At 37.8% G+C, this 7,367-nt stretch overlaps 1 protein-coding gene across 1 annotated transcript in view; it reads right to left on the reverse strand.

Annotated features, from left to right (window-relative positions):
- The window catches only part of DDX60 (DExD/H-box helicase 60), a 101,325-nt gene extending 94,673 nt beyond the window's left edge, over nt 1-6,652 (reverse strand). The window contains exon 1 of the mRNA XM_030816307.1: nt 6,487-6,652. The gene's annotated coding sequence lies outside the window, so the exon portion shown is untranslated. The remainder of the gene's footprint in view (nt 1-6,486) is intronic.
- Between the last annotated feature and the right edge of the window lie 715 nt (nt 6,653-7,367).

Consider the following 7,367-nt stretch of genomic DNA (forward strand, 5'->3'; position numbering starts at 1 on the left):
GGGAGAGACAGCCTCATGGGAGAAGAGCACTAAAAATCCACATTTGAAGATACTAATACTTAATATATCAAGAGAGGAGGAAGAATCTGCAAAGGTAATAGAGAAGAAAATACTAAAGAGGTAGATGAAAATGCACTTGAGCATTTTGTCATGGACACTAAATACTGAGACATTTGCCATTCAATATGTTAGGGCTGTGAAACAGGTAGATACATACATGATTTATGGATAGATAGTAGATAGATTGATTGATTGATATAGATAGATATAGATGATAGATACATAGATACATAGATAGAGATGATAGATATAGATATATAGATGATAGAGATAGATGATAGATAGATACAGATATATAGATGATAGATAGATAGATAGATAGATAGATAGATAGATAGATAGATAGATAAATGATAGATATGATAGAGAGAGAGAGAGAGATTCCTATTCCATGATATTAAGGAACATATAATGGTGATGCACATGCTGATATTAAATATTACAATAATAATGCAAGGAAGTATATGACTGTAATGACAAATAAGTTTAAAGAAAAATGGAATTACTGTGAGCTGGGATGTTTAGGGACTCTAATGGAGACACAAGCACAAGTATGGTCTCTCATTCACCCAGTTACTGTCTTATTTCAAAGATTATAGAGTATCTACACTTTATCAAACATTGTACTTGCTGAAACATATGCAAATATGCATGAAGCATGATTCTCTCCTTGTACAACCCAGTGTAAGTTTAAAGATAACTAAGTGACACATTACATCTAATTTGCTGTGTTCTAGCAGAAATGGCACAGGAAGCCATTAGAGAATTGAGAGGGAGTTCCTAAATCAGAATGAAGGGATCAGGGTTCTGTGTTCTGAGGTTTCAAGAGCAGGCTGAAAAGATGACGAAGACTTATGAAAGCATGTTGGGGAACGTGAGAGATATAGAGAATTACTTTTCAGGTAGCAAAATCAGCATCAGTTTAATGCATAAAGTTGTGAAACTACATGACAAGTTTGAGATCCTATGGGTTGTTCTACATGGCATAGGACAGGGTGACTCATTGGAGATGACATTGGAAGGGTAGGTTAGAACCAGACTATAATGGGTCTTGTGCCCAGGTAAGGAGATGAGGTATTTTCAAAAAACTCTCTGTCACCCATTTCATGCAATCCTCAACCTCACTAATTGTGCATTGGCCATACTATCTTTCTTCAACTCTCCAAATTGTACCAAGCTCCAATGGAAAAAAATGGGTCAGTGAGAACTGAACAGGCAAGAGAGAATTAATCCCAAGTATATTACAGAAAACTTCAGAAAGGATAGCGTCAGATTCTACAAGATGAAATAAGTTAATTTACAGGTTCCCAGATGTTCACGATACTCTTAGAGTCTCAGGAATTTTTTTATGCCACTCCTAGGACAAAATCAATACCTAACCATTTCATTTATTAAGTAGTTAGATACAAACAAATTAATAACTATTTATGTCCTGACAACTTAGAAATTGTTTTAAGAAATAATATACATAGATTAAAAGGAATAATACAGTTTTTATAATGAAATATAACTATGACTGAGACGTGGGTGCCTGTTAAACACTGTGAAACTTTCAACAATAGCTATGGTGACAAAATAAAACTGCCTTAATGGGCAATCCCTCCTTAATTTGACAATCAAGGGATTCCGTAGCCTGCCTATGGGGAGTTTGAGATCCTACAGGTTGCTCTACATGACATAGGACAGGGTATGTAAGATAATGCGTGTAAAGCCTAATAGGCTTTCTTCTTACATGCCCTATACTAAAGGAGACTTACATACCCTAGGCTTTCTTCTTATATACCCTATACTAGAGCTACCCTATTAACCTCTGCTCCAACACATGCAAGCCCTAACACCTAAACAGAATTCACAGTCATTATCCTCACTTCTCTGTCATTTAAGGGAGAGACATGCTAGAGATCCAGCCACCTGTAGTAACTGATGATTGAATACACACACACACACACACACACACACACACACACACACACAAATTAGTACCAATAGACATTTGAGGCACAAAAAAAAGCAAAAATAAGAAACCAGATGAATAAGCATGATGCAGAGACAGAAAAGACCTTCAACATTTTCTAATTACTGCTTTCAAAGAATTAAAAATATTTCTCATAAAATAGTAACAGGCTGCTAGAGAGAGAAAGAGAAAGAGAACGCATGCAAGTGTTCATACACATTTAAAACATAATTTTACAAAGAAGAAAGTCATGTGCAGAACAATAAAATGAGCATGCTGGAATTTTAAGTCAGTGATCTGGTGGGTTAAAGTCCAGGAAATTTTGTAAAGGATAAAAGTAAAAGACAAAGAGATGAAAAAATTCCAAAAATACTAAAATATACAGAAATAAGTCAATAAGCTCTTCCTCCCCCTACTAGTAATTCTAGCAGGAGATAACTAAGATTCCAAAACAAGTGGGGATAAAAATAATCAAAGATATATACTTAAACTAATATAATAATATTAGACCAGAACTAAAGAACAACATAATATGTTTAGATTGAAATGTTTCTCCAACTACTGAGTAGAAATAATGACAAAAGAGAAAACTACACCTAGGCACAACTTGTTAAAATTGCAGAGCTCCAAGAATAAAGAGAAAGACAGAAAAGGTACAAAGAAATGGAAGTCAGGCCATATGAGAATTGGTTTAAGAAATGAACGCTGTTGGCCGACTACTTGCATTTTAATCTTGGTTCTGAAATATACTATATTTCTATAAGCTTAGACAAGGTATTTACCATCTCTGAGTTTCAATCTACTTATCTATAAAATTGGAACAATAATATCACCTCTGATTGTGTTTTCAAGCTACTTAAATGGGTGAACTGATGGATATGAATTGATTAACATAATACCTGGCACATAGAACTAATTAAAATAAGCAACATTCCTGGATGTTTTGATAAAATAAAGCCTTTTCAAATTTCTAAAAGGATAATAATTTGAACTTAGAATTCTGCATCTAAATAGTGATCCAATTCATGGAGAAGGCAAAAAGATGTATGTAGACTTTTAAGAAGTCATAAATCTCACCAACCATATATCCTTTTTTTATTTTAAGTTCTGAAATACATGTGCAGAACATGCAGGTTTGTTACATAGATATACATGTGCCATGGTGGTTTGCTGCACCTATCAACCCATCATCTAGGTTTTAAGCCTGGCACGCATTAGGTATTTGACCTAATGCTCTCCCTCCCTTTGCCCCCAACCCTCCGACAGGCCCCAGTGTGTGATGTTCCCCTCCCTGTGTCCATGTGTTCTCATTGTTCCACTCCCACTTATGAGTGAGAACATGTGGTGTTTGGTTTTCTGTTCCTGTGTTAGTTTGCTGAGAATAATGGCTTCCAGCTTTATCCATGTCCTTGCAAATGACATGAACTCATTCTTTTTTATGGCTGCATAGTGTTCCATGGGGTATATGTGCCACATTTTCTTTATCCAGCCTATCATTAATGGGCATTTGGGTTTGTTCCAAGTCTTTGCTATTGTAAATAGTGCTGCAATCAACATACATGTGTATGTGTCTTTATAGTAGAATGATTTATAATCCTTTGGGTATATACCCACTAACGGGATTGCTAGGTCGAATGGTATTTCTGGTTCTAGATCCTCGAGGAATGGCCACACTGTCTTCCACAATGCCAACTATATATCTTAAATGATAATTTTATTTAAAGAGATAATACAGAAAATTGGGGAAAACCCATCAAGAATGAAGACAATCAAAAAACAATGAAACTTTGTGTGATTTAGAAAAGTTAAAGGAAGCTATAAAGAAAAACAAGAGAACCCATGGTACTTCGAATTTACAAAAGTCTGTTTCAAACAGTAATTTCAATAACATAGAACTACATGTCTTAGCCTAGCAATTGCTCGATTGCTTCTACACTGAGTAATGTGTACATACTCATAATTTTGTCACTGCTGTTTACTTTTTTACTGTTGACTCGACATACAAACAAATCACAAGAATCAAAGTCACAAACTGCTGTAAAATATGATAAACCTTGACAGTATGAAAATAATAATCTAATTAACCAACTTGGCAGTTCACAAAGGGATGAATGAAAGAAAAATAAATATGAATGCTAAATTCTTAATCTTTCACAGCAGGAAGTCCAGCAATAGCATCTGAAGACAATATATGAAAAAAAATAATCGTTTATGGAATCAAGAAATTATCTTGCTTTTCTTCTAAGTACTGCACCATTGCATTACCAAAGAGTAGATATAAGAGTGATTCATTTCTAGAAATAATGCAGCTAATAAACACAGAAGGAATGATAGAATTAGAATATCAGAATATCAACATTTTACAACTCCTAATGAATTAACAGATCGTAGTATTTTTAAATGATAGCACAACAAAAATAGAGGCAAGTGTCTGCACCATCACTGAAGTATTGTAGTTCCCCCAGCCAAAAAAAAAAAAAAAAAAAAAAACCCCAAACTTGGGAGGCCAAAACGGGCAGATCACCTGAGGTCAGGAGTTCGAGACCAGACTGGCCAACATGGAGAAACCCCATCTTTACTAAAAATATAGAAATTAGCTGGGTGTGGTGACAGGCACCTGTAATCTCAGCTACTTGGGAGGCTGAGGCAGAAGAATAGCTTGAACCTAGGAGGCACAGGTTGCAGTGAACTGAGATCAAGCCACTGCATTCCAGCCTGGGCAACAGAGCAAGCCTCCATCTCAAAAAAAAAAAAAAAAAAAAGAAAGAAAGAAAAAGAAAAAAAAGAAAGAAAGAAAAAGAAAAAAAAGAAAACCTTAATCTGATCAAAACCCTAGTAGTAATGATTAATTTACAAGAAGTTTAGAGGCCAGCAAAACATGTCAAATGACTCCACAGGGATTAGGACACACACACACACACACACACACACACACACAATAGGACACACACATACAAAAACGAACAAGCAATCATAAGACCACATATCTTACGAACGAATACATTAAAAGGGGATGAAAGAAATTGCAAGAACCTTATAAGGCTTATCATCCAATCACAGTAGTGTCAGAACCATATTCTGATTCAATCTTAAGAAGGAAGAAGAAAAGAAGAAGGGAGGAAGAGAAATGGAAAAGAGAAAAAAGGAGGGAAGAGAAAAGGCGCAAAAGAGAGGTAAAGCGGAAAAAAATGGGGGCAAGGGAAGGGAAAGGAAATCATAGATTCTGTATTGGAACAGAATGGTGGAGCTACTTGATGAAAGGCATCAAGCTCCTGAAACCCTGCCTGGAGAAGAGCTGGTGGGTTAAAATGGCTTCCAGTACCCGGTATAACCCTCTCCCCTTGAGTGTGGGCAGGACCTGTGAATTTAATGGCATAGTCTCTTTAATGATTCGGTTATATTATGTAAGACTTCATCATAGTAGACTCGGAAGACTCCCCCAAAGAAGGCTTATACCTTCTTTAAAGGTACCTTATACCTTCTTTAAAGGTACCTTATACCTTCTTTAAAGGTACCTTATACCTTCTTTAAAGGTACCTTATACCTTCTTTAAAGGTACCTTATACCTTCTTTAAAGGTACCTTATACCTTCTTTAAAGGTACCTTATACCTTCTTTAAAGGTATAAGCCACCTTGTTGTGAGACGGCCACTGTAGCTAAGATCTCAGGGTGAAATCTAAAGACAAGGGATCCCCCAGCCAACAGCCAGCAAGAAAGCGGGCAACCTCAGTCCTTTAGCTGCAAGAAACTGAATTCTTCCAACAACCCGAATGAGCACCCATGGCGTCCCATGAGACCACAGCTCTGAGAAACACCTTGATTTCAGCTCGATGAGATGCTGAGCAGAGAACTCAGTTTACCCATGCCTGGGCTTCTGATCCACAGCAATTGTAAAATAATAAACTGGTAATGTTTTAAGCCACTATATCTGCCCCTTGACCAGGAAGAAAGTATTTTAAGTTACTGGAGTAGGAAATAAATTTCTATTGTCTTAAGCTACTGAAATTTAAGGGTGCATAGAAATTACCTGGGGGAATCTTATTAATAAATGCAGATTCTGATTCTACAAGTCTGGAGCAGGGATTGAAGGTGGAAGCTTCTTGCTGCTGTCCAGGTACAGGTTTTACTGGCTGTGCTTAGATATGATGTCCCTTAATTCCTCCTCAACCTCCATTACCCAGCTCCCACTTTTGACGGGGACTCCTTAAATGCCTAAGCACTCCTCTCTGTCTCAGACTTCAGGCCTTTCGCGGTTGTCCCTTTCCTCCGCCCCTCCCCACGCCCGGCCTCCCCGGGCCAGCAGGGGGCCCGTGCGCCACCGCCTTGGGAGCCCAGGAGGCTCCCCAGATTCCCGAGCCTGGAGCCCAGCACTCCTGGGCCACCTACCTATCCGGTCCGTTGAGGAAGACCTAGAACTCCCGCTAGACAGCTCCGCCCCAGGCTCTTCCCAAGGGACATCCCGGGCTACTCACCGCAGACTCAGGACCGAGCTGCGCGCCCCGCGGGGAGGGAGTAAAACAGAGACCTAGCGCAGAGCCCAGGTGGAAGTTCCAGGTTACCCCAGACCTGGCCTAGGACTGGGCGCTCTGGGCCACCGCAGCCAGTCTTTTATGCATCAGGCAGGAGTTTCGGTTTCCTTTCTCCTCTCAGAAGCACTTAGGTTTCAGTTTCCCTTCAGCACGAATTAGGCGAGGCACTTTCGTGCAAAGTTTAGCATCCTTCCTTCAATCAGAATCTTAAGAAGGGGAGCATGGCGAGACGTTAGTTAAAGGGTATGAAGTTACAATAGCTAGGAAGAACTAGTTCTGGTATTCTATTCTGCGGTAAGGTGTGTATAGTTAACAATAATGCATATTTCAAAATAGCTAGAAGAGAGAATTTTGAATATTCTCATCACAAAGAAATAGTAAAGTTTTGAGGTAATAGATTGGCTAATTATCCTGATTTGATCATCACACAATGTATACATGTATTGAAACGTCACATTGTACCCCAAAAATATATACAATTATTATGCATCAATTAAAAAAAAGAAACTAAAAAAAAACCTTAAAAGAGAGAGACAAAGGCAATAAAAATGGTCTGTGGAATTCGGGCATAAATATAGAGTAAATTGAGGCAGAAAAATTTGTAACATCTAAACAAGATAAAATCAAGAAGAGTTAGAATTTAGAAATAGATAAAATGTAAAAGACACTGTGGAATCCGAAACCTCACAATGAAACGGGAGATCTTGCCGCTTCTACTAGTATGCAAAAAGAAAAAAGAAAGTATGTAACAATACATGAACTCTGAGTTTCTGTTATGAGAAGCTGATGATTACTGTTCTGTATAAACTGTAATTGGTACTGTC

This window comes from Nomascus leucogenys, chromosome 7b (assembly GCF_006542625.1).
Source record: "Nomascus leucogenys isolate Asia chromosome 7b, Asia_NLE_v1, whole genome shotgun sequence".
NCBI lineage: Eukaryota > Metazoa > Chordata > Mammalia > Primates > Hylobatidae > Nomascus > Nomascus leucogenys.